At 42.1% G+C, this 12,396-nt stretch overlaps 1 protein-coding gene across 6 annotated transcripts in view; it reads right to left on the reverse strand.

Moving 5' to 3' along the window:
• Positions 1–12,396, reverse strand: part of lama2 (laminin, alpha 2) — a 522,186-nt gene that overhangs the window by 305,852 nt on the left and 203,938 nt on the right. The window lies entirely within an intron of this gene.

Raw genomic sequence — 12,396 nt, forward strand, 5'->3', positions numbered from 1 at the left:
TCTTCCCGGGGGATCCCGAGGCGTTCCCAGGCCAGCCGGGAGACATAGTCTTCCCAACGTGTCCTGGGTCTTCCCCGTGGCCTCCTACCGGTTGGACGTGCCCTAAACACCTCCCTAGGGAGGCGTTCGGGTGGCATCCTGACCAGATGCCCAAACCACCTCATCTGGCTCCTCTCAATGTGAAGGAGCAGCGGCTTTACTTTGAGTTCCTCCCGGATGGCAGAGCTTCTCACCCTATCTCTAAGGGAGAGCCCCGCCACACGGCGGAGGAAACTCATTTCGGCCGCTTGTACCCGTGATCTTATCCTTTCGGTCATGACCCAAAGCTCATGACCATAGGTGAGGATGGGAACGTAGATCGACCGGTAAATTGAGAGCTTTGCCTTCCGGCTCAGCTCCTTCTTCACCACAACGGATCGGTACAACGTCCGCATTACTGAAGACGCCGCCTGTCGATCTCACAATCCACTCTTCCCCCACTCGTGAACAAGACTCCTAGGTACTTGAACTCCTCCACTTGGGGCAGGGTCTCCTCCCCAACCCGGAGATGGCATTCCACCCTTTTCCGGGCGAGAACCATGGACTCGGACTTGGAGGTGCTGATTCTCATAACGGTCGCTTCACACTCGGCTGCGAACCGATCCAGTGAGAGCTGAAGATCCCGGTCAGATGAAGCCATCAGGACCACATCATCTGCAAAAAGCAGAGACCTAATCCTGCGGTCACCAAACCGGAACCCCTCAACGCCTTGACTGCGCCTAGAAATTCTGTCCATAAAAGTTATGAACAGAATCGGTGACAAAGGACAGCCTTGGCGGAGTCCAACCCTCACTGGAAATGTGTTCGACTTACTGCCAGCAATGCGGACCAAGCTCTGGCACTGATCGTACAGGGAGCGGACCGCCACAATAAGACAGTCCGATACACCATACTCTCTGAGCACTCCCCACAGGACTTCCCGAGGGACACGGTCGAATGCCTTCTCCAAGTCCACAAAGCACATGTAGACTGGTTGGGCAAACTCCCATGCACCCTCAAGAACCCTGCCGAGAGTATAGAGCTGGTCCACAGTTCCACGACCAGGACGAAAACCACACTGCTCCTCCTGAATCCGAGGCTCGACCATCCGGCGTAGCCTCCTCTCCAGTACACCTGAATAAACCTTACCGGGAAGGCTGAGGAGTGTGATCCCACGATAGTTGGAACACACCCTCCGGTCCCCCTTCTTAAAGGGTGACTAAATGGATGTTAATTCATCTTTAGAGGGCTATAATTATGTGTAAAAATGTATATTGAAGTTCGTAAACAGTTTATGCTCCAACTGTGAAAATATTGAATTTATTGTAATAATCCCACTGTATTGCCCTCTCATGGCAGTTTTTTCACTTAACATTGGAATTGTTATTGTGACTTGTTGTACTTTATACTAATGCTGTTTCATGCCAATTTTGTTCTCTTAACGTCTCACTGTATGGACTTTAGCTACAGTTTAAAAAGATCGCGATTGAGATGCTAATTTTTGTTAGCCTATCAATGGTAAAATCCATTGTATGTTTGCATCAAGCAAGCAGGATAAGTACTTACTTTTTTACTGGATGGTTGCAGTTGCTTCTTTTGTTCATATATTCCTGACTTGACATGACTTTACATGCTTTTAGCATCAACGTATCTTCTTTTATGTGCTTAATTTTACAGTAATTTCTATGGGTGCACAAAAAAAAAAAACGATTCACATCCAAATCAAGATTCTTCTTTTTTGAATTTTCAAAAATCGATTAAAAAAATAGATGAATACATTATAAAATACATATATGTTTATCAGAATTAATTTTTAAAAGACGTTTTTAGGCCATCCTATGCAACCACAATCAGCTTTTCCAACCTGTAAGTTTCATCATAATTATCATACCAAATAATACATTGGGAGAATCAGTTTAATTCGAGAACCATGTTGAATCGGAAATCGATTCTGAAACCAATTGTCACCCCAGATCGTTAGGCACCAAAAAATTTCAACCCCTAATAATTTAATTTGGAGGCCAACGTCCACAACTTGGAATAAAAATAATCAATATAATTTCCAATGGACTTTTAATTACTGTTTTGACCCTAAATTGAAAGACTGTTTACCTATCTACTAAACTAAATACCTTCATTTAGGAGGGCACACTCCCTACTTTGCGAAAATGTGTTTACCACGGTCAGGCCCACGAGTGATGACTGCAGACAACAACAAACTGGTTAAAACTGACTACACTGCACCTCTGCTGGTTGCAGCCAAGAAGTGCACTCAGTTTTGCCTCAGTTGCTATTAAGCACATTCAATTCATTCAACACACACCTTATTTTTAGGAGTTAATTGTGCCCATTTATAAACTGGACCACTCCAAACTGTACCATTTTGGGATTAACTGGTGGAAACTTAGAAGAATAAATGTGCCACAAGAAGAATTAAAACTGCAAGCAGCGTTAAACACGGGTCGGGTGGCACGCATGACGCATACGGTCACGTCTTTGTTAATGCCTCGACCCACCTTATAAAAATTCAGCTAAGTTGGAGCATATAGAAGGAAGTTGTGACTGTTAATATTTTCCATCCCAAGGGGGCAATATTGGTGTCGATATCAACATCACACGATGATCAGTTCCCAGACTTAAAGCCTCACATGAGTTTGGAAGGAGAGATGATTGTTAAAGTCAAGTAAAGACAGTTTGATTGGTGATGGTGAGGAGCAGTTTTTGGCGGCATGCTCCGCCCAAATACAAATAGGTATGAATCGGTACCGACCCATCCAGCACGTCAAATTGTCATCATTCCTTCGAACCAATTGTGATCAAGATCTGAATATGTGAGTTGCAAATGTTGAACGTTTTGTGGCAAACCGTCAGATCAAAGTTTGTCACCATGCCACGCCCACATCTTATAGTGTAGGCTAAATTCCTACATCAGTTTAGTACGTATCATTTTAAACGCGGCTCATTTGGGTTCAAATCCCTAGGACGAGTTTGTTGAAATACGACCCCTGTTTGTTCAGTTCAGTTCATCCATCCATTTTCTACCGCTTGTCCCTTTTTGGATTCGCGGGGGTGCTGGAGCCTATCTCAGCTGCATTCGGGCGGAAGGCGGTGTACACCGTGGACAAGTCGCCACCTCATCGCAGGGCCAACACAGAAAGACAGACAGACAATATTCACACTCCCATTCACACACTAGGGCCAATTTAGTGTTGTTCAGTTTGAGTTTATTTTGAACATGCATAGGACACAATGTAATGCATCACACAATTCCAGTTGTTTAATTACAGTACGTCCGAAAAGGAGTTGGAAGAAGCAGAGCTTATTTAATCCTACCCCGTTTCATATCATAGCAATTTTATCCAATTTCCTTGTTCTCTGTAACAGAACAGTGAATAAATAAATAAATGATATACCATAGTAAGTAAACAAATATTAAATACATAAATAATCTTTGTCCAAAAAAAAAAAAGAAAAAAGGGTTGAAGACGTTTTTCATAATTGTTGTTCTGTACTTTGTGAACACTTGTAGTTTGAAAAGTCTCTTAAACTGAATGATATTGGTGCTTTGTTTGATTTATTTTGTTTATCCATTCCATAATTTAATTCCACATATGGATATACTAAAGGTTTTAAGAGTTGTACGAGCATACAAATGTTTCAAATTAGATTTTCCTCTAAGGTTGTTGTGGGGAGGCGTGGCCGACAGACCAACAGCGAGGCAGGGCCCACTCCAAGATGGCGGCGAGGAGGCGTGGCAGTCGGGCCAACGGCGAGGCTCCGCGCGCCGGGATCGACGCCGTAAACAAGATCAGGTGCGTAGCTCGCCCACCTGGGCACAATCATCTAATCTCGCAATGTGTAAAAGAACAGCAGCAGAGAATGGGACGGAAAGAGTTGGAGAGGCAGAAGCGCATGCAGCGCGCGAGAGACAGAGAGCAAGAGGCAGACGAAGACGCGGCTGCCTGATAAGCGGACCGAAGAGCGAGCAGTGGAGAAGGAAGGAGCTGAAAAGCAACCCGACCTGCACGAAGGTTTATTCGAAAAAATAAACAAAAGTCACAAACTGCTTGACGTCATGTCCCTCTTTGGTCGTCAGTGGAACCCGGACAGTGCGATTCCGTCACAGTTATATTTCTCCTCTTTTGTTGGGAAGAATTGCTGTACATTCTTGGGTCGCAGCTTATAGTTTGCTTTATACATAATTTTAGCTGTTTGCAAATGCACCGAATAGTTGAATTTCAATAATTGTGATTTAATAATCAAAGGGTTTGTATGTTCTCAATAACCAACATCATGTATTATTCTAATTCAATCAATCAATCAATCAATGTTTACTTATATAGCCCTAAATCACTAGTGTCTCAAAGGGCTGCACAAACCACTTCGACATCCTCGGTAGGCCCACATAAGGGCAAGGAAAACTCACACCCAGTGGGACGTCGGTGACAATAATGACTATGAGAACCTTGGAGAGGAGGAAAGCAATGGATGTCGAGCGGGTCTAACATGATACTGTGAAAGTTCAATCCATAATGGATCCAACACAGTCGCAAGAGTCCAGTCCAAAGCGGATCCAACACTGCAGCGAGAGTCCCGTCCACAGCGGAGCCAGCAGGAAAACATCCCAAGCAGAGGCGGATCAGCAGCGCAGAGATGTCCCCAGCCGATACACAGGCAAGCAGTACATGGCCACCGGATCGGACCGGACCCCCTCCACAAGGGAGAGTGGGACATAGGAGAAAAATAATTGATCTTTTTTGTAACACATTTAACGAATGATGCGCACATTTGTAGTTGTTTTCCCATATTTCTACAAAATAACTCAGAAATATTGGGAAACAACTACAAATGTGCGCTTCGTGGGCTAAAATTGGAAACCAAGATGGGCGACTTCCTGTTTGTTTTCAAATTTGGGTTCAGTAAATTTTACATTCATCCTCTCGTGATGAATGGGGCAGGGGCAGATTTTTTCCTATTTTCTAGGGATCGCTAGAGATTTAATTTTGAAAATTCATGTTCAGACCCCAAAAATATAAGACTTTCGCCGGACTTGAGGCACTTGCAAAAACTGGTTAAATTTTTTGGTTTTCTGTTCGGAGTAGGGCTGGGCGATATATCGATAAACGCGATATATTGCGGGTTTGTCTCTGTGAGATATAGAAAATGACTATATCGTGATATTCGAGTATACGTTCTAACGCAGTTGCTTTTAGCTGCGGGCATTACACTGTAGGCTCTGCCCACTCTTTGTTGTCTCTCCTTCTCACAGACAGAAAGTGCACCTTCTTACATACTGTACGTCACATACTGTCACGTCATACGTCACATACGTATACGCCCTCGCCCAGCAGAGAGGTAGGAGCATGGGTAACGTTTGCTGTGATGCTAGTAGAGTCGTCCTAGTGGTAATACGAGAGAAAGAAGGTGCGAATCTGGTAACAAATGAAGGAAGAATTAATTCCCAAGAAAAACGGCAGGGGCTCCCCATCGTCTGGCGGTGGTTTGGCTTCAAGCAGGAATATGTCGGATAGACAACTTTAAATTGTCAAGTGTGGGGCACAAGCGTTGCTATCAAAAGTAGCATTAATGCTGATATGTAGCATCATTTGAAAAGTCACCTGCTAGAGAATGAAGAGTGCTTACTACGCATTTCAACATCTCCTTTCGGTGCCACACGCCCATACCATCAAAATACCGAGGTAAACATTTCCACATCAACACCATGTGACAAAAACAGTCAACAACAAAAGGAGATAATGTCCGCAGTAAACTACCACATTGCAAAGGACATACAATGTTTGATTTCCTGTTATGCAGCTCATTTTTATTTGACACTTACTGAAATATCTTGTGTGACATCACACACAAAAGTGCACTTTATTTGTTTTAAACAATTGTAGTGGCGTTCTGTACAAAAAGTGCACTTTAATTTAGTGTTGCTTTGATATGTCGTCTTAGTGACATTATGCAAAAAAGTGCACTAATAGCTTGTTTTAAAATGTCTCTGACAATCTTGCACTTTCAAGTTTATTGTTCTTCGGTCAATGGTCAACAAAGCAAAAAAAAACAGTTGTACATTCATAGATTGAAAATAAAAATTGCGCCTAACCTTATAAACAATTTCAAGTACAAAATAAACTTCCGAAAGTTATAAAAAGTCCTTTGCACAACTTATTATAAACAACATTATAAACAACATGAACGTAGTTCAATTTTATACACAGTACAGGCATGTGAAATATCCTTGTGTACATATAGACCTTTGCACTAATTATATATACAATATATACAAACAATTGTACTTCTATTATTATTTATATCTCATGTTTAATTTTTAATTAACATTAATCATAGTATTAACTACAATGTTAATTCAAGAGTGATATATTTTTTCAAGACATTGGTCTTAAAGTGTTTTTTAAATGTGTGAATGGAACTGGAACATTTTCTGTTTTGGAAATGACAAAGTTTGTGCCACTGCTTAATAACTGTTTAATAAATACAGTTTTGGTCAATTGACTTGTGATTTCTTTCTCTGCATGAATGTTTAAAATTAGTATATATTAATGCAGTATGAACAAGAATTTTTTAATGTAGACACATAGAATCATCATATTGCTGTGATTATATGCATCAAGTGTTCATTCAAGGCTAAGGCAAAATATCGAGATATATATCGTGTATCGGGCTTCACGGTGGCAGAGGGGTTAGTGTGTCTGCCTCACAATACGAAGGTCCTGCAATCCTGGGTTCAAATCCAGGCTCGGGATCTTTCTGTGTGGAGTTTGCATGTTCTCCTCGTGAATGCGTGGGTTCCCTCCGGGTACTCCGGCTTCCTCCCACTTCCAAAGACATGCACCTGGGGATAAGTTGATTGGCAACACTAAATTGGCCCTAGTGTGTGAATGTGAGTGTGAATGTGGTCTGTCTATCTGTGTTGGCCCTGTGATGATGTGGCGACTTGTCCAGGGTGTACCCCGCCTTCCGCCCGATTGTAGCTGAGATCGGCCCCAGCGCCCCCCGCGACCCCAAAAGGGAATAAGCGGTAGAAAATGGATGGATGGATGGATATCGTGTATCGCGATATGGCCTAAAAATATAGAGATATTAAAAAAAGGCCATATCGCCCAGCTCTAGTTCAGAGCCTCAAAAATGTGATCAAAGTGGGAGAATAATAATAAACTAAGCCAATTCAAAAAGGCCTTTGCGGCTTTCAAAGTTGATGGTGGAGTTCAACAGCCAACTAAACAGACAGAGAGGGAGAAGAGTAGAAGGGAGATGGAAAAGGGTGATTTAGAAACAGGAGTCCTGAAGAGACAAGTCTGAGTTAGAGGAGGAGGCGCGCAGAAAGAAACAAGGATGGAGGGATGGTTGGAGGGATAAAAGGGTAGAAGTTCAGACAAATAAATGAAACGACGAGTCGGGCCTGCGAGCGGTGAGGTAATGAAATGCAGCAGCAGAAGTCTCTTCCTCCCAGCCATGGCACATCACAGCCAGTCTGCTGTGGAGGAAAGTGCAAGAGCCCCACTTGGTAAGCATGGACTCCAGCTATTTGCCAGCCCGAGTGTTAAAGACTAATCATCGCGGCCACGACAAAAGGGAATGTGGCGCACGTTCAAATAGATATTAGGAGAAGCAGGAAGCACGGAAGAAGCGCTAGGAGGGGGAGACAGCGTCGCAGCGGGATGTGTTATCACCAGGCGGGGTCGTTTTGAGAGTACTCATTCTCAGATCACAAAGACATTTGTCTGCGCACGGCTGTCTTAATGATGCAGCCCTCGGTCAGGTGCTGCACATTTGCCAACATGTTGCAATGGAATAACATCAATTAAGAACGTCGCTTATGGGGAACTAATCATCACACACATTTGTGACAGAGGGCTTTGGAAAAAATAGCAGTCACCTAACCACATATAAAAAAAGGTTATGTTTAGAGAATTTATATCTGAATTGTGAGGAAAGTACAGTTAGTACAGTGCATCCGGTAGGTATTCACAGCACTTTAATTTTTCCATATTATGGTACAGCCTTATTCCAAAATGGAACAAATTAAATTTTGTCCACATATTTCTACACACAAAAATACCCTATAAAAATGAGAAAAAGTATTTTTACATTTTTTTTTTTGCTAATTAATGAAGACAAAAAATAATAATTTAAATCACATGTAGGGCTGTAAATATTTGGGCACCACATGATTCGTTTCGATTCTTGGGTCAAACGATTCGATTCAGAAAAAACTATTCTTGATTCAAAATCTATACTTAATAATAACATTGGCTGCCGGTTCTGATTAACGACATTCCACAATAACATACACAACAGCTCTGATCAATGGTCATATTACTTAAAAGAAAACTGGCTTTGTTTATTAAAATGCTACCCAAACATTGAATACAGTCAAATACAAATAAGGCAACAAGAAAAGTATTCGACACTTTTCTTTTCTAAAGTAAATCTGTACAGCAAATATGGGCATCTACATCAACAGTATGATTTCCCCCAGTAGCTGAACAGGACAAATTGGGAAAAAAAAAAAATATATATATATATATGTGTATAATTTTTTAAAAAATCGATTACAATTGTTAGAAATTAGAATCGCAATTAATCTGAAAATCGTTTTTTTTTTTTTTTTTAAACACCCCTGTACATAAGTATTCACAGCCTTTGCTCAATACTTTGTTGATGCACCTTTGGCAGCAATCACAGCCTCAAGTATTTTTCAATACAATGCCACAAGCGATGCACACCAATATTTGGGCAGTTTTGCCCATTCCTCTTGGCAGCAGCTCTCAAGCCCCATCAGTTTGGATGGAAAGCGTTGGTATTCATCCAGGATGTTTCTGTACATTGCTGCATTCATATATCCCTCTATCCTGACTATAGTCTCCCAGTTCCTGTCACTGAAAACCATCCCCACAGCATGATGCTGCCACCACCATGCTTCTCTGAAGTGGTTGTATTGGCCTGGTGATGAGCCATGCCCGGTTTTCTCCAAACATGACATTGTCTCATCAAACCAGAGGACTTTGTTTCTCACGGTCTGAAGGTCTTCCATGTGCATTATGCCAAACTTCTTCCAATTGGCCACTCTAACATATAGGCCTGATTGGTGGATTCTGCAGAGATGGTTGTCTTTCTGCAAGGTTATTCTCTCTCCACAGAGGAATGCTGTAGCCATCAGGTTCTTGGTGACCTCCCTGACTAGGGCACTTCTTTCCCGATTGCGACAAATACTTTAAAGTGTTAGTTTGCTGTTTACTAATTGGGTCATTGACTAGAATTGCACGTTTCATAGTCCTTTCCACAAATCTATTTGTCACAATGACAAAAACTGTGGTATTTGTTTACTATTAATTTCATTTGCGGGTCAAATATACTGACTGTTTTAATCCAGCAGATGGCACCGTTATAAAAAAGCAACATTGTGTCAGTACAGCTAGTACAGCTAAGGCTCAAGTGCGTCATAGATCTGCCAGTAGCCAGTCTTACCTGACTACTACCGTATTTTTCAGAGTATAAGTCTCTCCGGAGTATACGTCGCACCCGACGAAAATGCATAAAGAAGGGAAAAAAAACATATATAAGTCACACTGGAGTATAAGTCGCATTTTTGGGGGAAATTTATTTGATAAAACCCAACACCAAGAATAGACATTTGAAAGGCAATTTAAAATAAATTAAGAATAGTGAACAACAGGCTGAATAAGTGTACGTTATATGACGCATAAATAACCAACGGAGAAGGTGCCTGGTATGTTAACGTAACATATTATGGTAAGAGTCATTCAGATAACTATAACATATATAACATGCTATACGTTTACCAAACAATCTGTCACTCACAATCACTAAATCCGATGAAATCTTCTTCCTCGGTGTCGCTTCTAAATCCATCCATCCATCCATCATCTTCCGCTTATCCGAGGTCGGGTCGCGGGGGCAACAGCCTAAGCAGGGAAACCCAGACTTCCCTCTCCCCAGCCACTTCGTCTAGTTCTTCCCGGGGGATCCCGAGGCGTTCCCAGGCCAGCCGGGAGACATAGACTTCCCAACGTGTCCTGGGTCTTCCCCGTGGCCTCCTACCGGTTGGACGTGCCCTAAACACCTCCCTAGGGAGGCGTTCGGGTGGCATCCTGACCAGATGCCCGAACCACCTCATTTGGCTCCTCTCGATGTGAAGGAGCAGCGGCTTTACTTTGAGTTCCTCCCGGATGGCAGAGCTTCTCACCCTATCTCTAAGGGAGAGCCCCGCCACACGGCGGAGGAAACTCATTTCGGCCGCTTGTACCCGTGATCTTATCCTTTCGGTCATGACCCAAAGCTCATGACCATAGGTGAGGATGGGAACGTAGATCGACCGGTAAATTGAGAGCTTTGCCTTCCGGCTCAGCTCCTTCTTCACCACAACGGATCGGTACAACGTCCGCATTACTGAAGACGCCGCACCGATCCGCCTGTCGATCTCACGATCCACTCTTCCCTTCGCTTCTAAATCATATTTTAGATATATTTTACGGTAATGTGTTAATAATTTTACACATAAGTCGCTCCTGAGTATAAGTCGCACCCCCGGCCAAACTAGGAAAAAAACTGCAATTTATAGCGCGAAAAATATGGTCATTCATTTCTGGACTTACAAGCCGAAAAAATGAATTGATGGATGGACTACAAGTTCTAATAATGTTATTAATCTTATGTAAAATAGTGCCTGAACGTGCACACTAAAAAAATGTTTTTTTTTTTTTTTGGTAACCCAATTTATGGGTTGCTAGTGTTGAGTTAAATGTTAGAGTTATTGTATAAAAAGCAAAACGATTTTTGGATTATGAGCAGTGATGGGACTAACATGTTTACAAAGTAACTCATTACTGTAAGTGCCGTTATTTTCGGCGGTAACTAGAAGTCTAATGCGTTATTTTTCATATTCAGTAACTCAGTTACCGTTATTACAGGATGTGTTACTGCATTATTTTACGTAATTTTTATGTAGAATCGGCTAGAAACAGAGAAGATCCGAGTTTGTTTTATTGGAGAGCTGCAGTGTCGTCCTTCTGCATCTTCCTGTGTCACAAGGGGGAGAAGAAGCGTGCGGTGTGTGTGTGTGTGTGGGGGGGGGGGGGGGGGGCGTGTCTGTGTTCAAGACAAAATTACGGAGCCAAAGTCAAGTTTCTTAACATGGAGATATACTCGCTACCTTTCTTTTGTCGAGCACAAAGAAAAGAACATTTTAGTTAAATGTAAGTTGTGTCTTGGATCAAAGACCATATCAACTGCCCAAAACAGCAATTCAAATCTGCTAAAACAGCTACAAAAGCAACATGCATCGACGAAGTTAGTAAAGAGAGACACACTTCACTTCCATCTCCACCACCACCTAAGCAACAGCGGATGGATTTTAACGAAGGGACTGATAGCCAGGATAATATTGATAGAGCCATTGCATGGTATGTGCTAGAAGACATGCAGGTTATTTCTACAGTGGAGTCACCCGCTTTCAGGCAGCTAATTAGCATGATACCAGGTGTCAAATGGCAAATGGCACCTGGACAGTGAGTACTTAAAAATGGAAAGTGAGCTAAAGAAAACACTCCAAACTCTGCCTCAACTCCTCATTCAATACTGAAGGTACACACACTGTCAATTCTTCTGTATACTGTTGCTCTTACATTCTAGACTTCTAGAGAGTTTGATTATCATATCGCAAAGTGTATAGACTATAAAGTTCACAAACATAAAGAAGGATCCTAGTGGGCCAGGCCAATCTTTCCTTATCTCTAAACTAAAACTGGAGAAATGCGTGGAGTGTTCTGGGCTTCAGTACAGTGTTGACCTCCTGAAGACATGATTTTATTTTGGAATTCCTTGAGAAAAAAATTTTCAATTTGTTCTGGCCTGAAATAAATTGGCCTTTTGAAACATATCTTTGTCTTTGTGTGTTGTATGTTGACCACATTGCTTAGCAGAGTTCAGTGATGCAAATGCATGCCAAGTTGATCAACTGATTGTATTATTCTCCAGTGCAATAACAGTACTAAAATGAAAGCTAAAAGGGCATTAATGGGAGCCTCAAAAAAAACATTTACACATTGTGAAGTGAAGTGAATTATATTTATATAGCGCTTTTCTCTAATGACTCAAAGCGCTTTACATAGTGACACCCAATATCTAAGTTACATTTAAACCAGTGTGGGTGGCACTGGGAGCACGTGGGTAAAGTGTCTTGCCCAAGGACACAACAGCAGCGACTAGGATGGCGGAAGCGGGAATCAAACCTGCAACCCTCAAATTGCTGGCACGGCCACTCTACCAACCGAGCTATACCGCCCCTAAATAGCGTATGTAATGTAAGTAACTGAGTTACTTTTGAAATAA

This window comes from Nerophis ophidion, linkage group LG24 (assembly GCF_033978795.1).
Source record: "Nerophis ophidion isolate RoL-2023_Sa linkage group LG24, RoL_Noph_v1.0, whole genome shotgun sequence".
Lineage (NCBI taxonomy): Eukaryota > Metazoa > Chordata > Actinopteri > Syngnathiformes > Syngnathidae > Nerophis > Nerophis ophidion.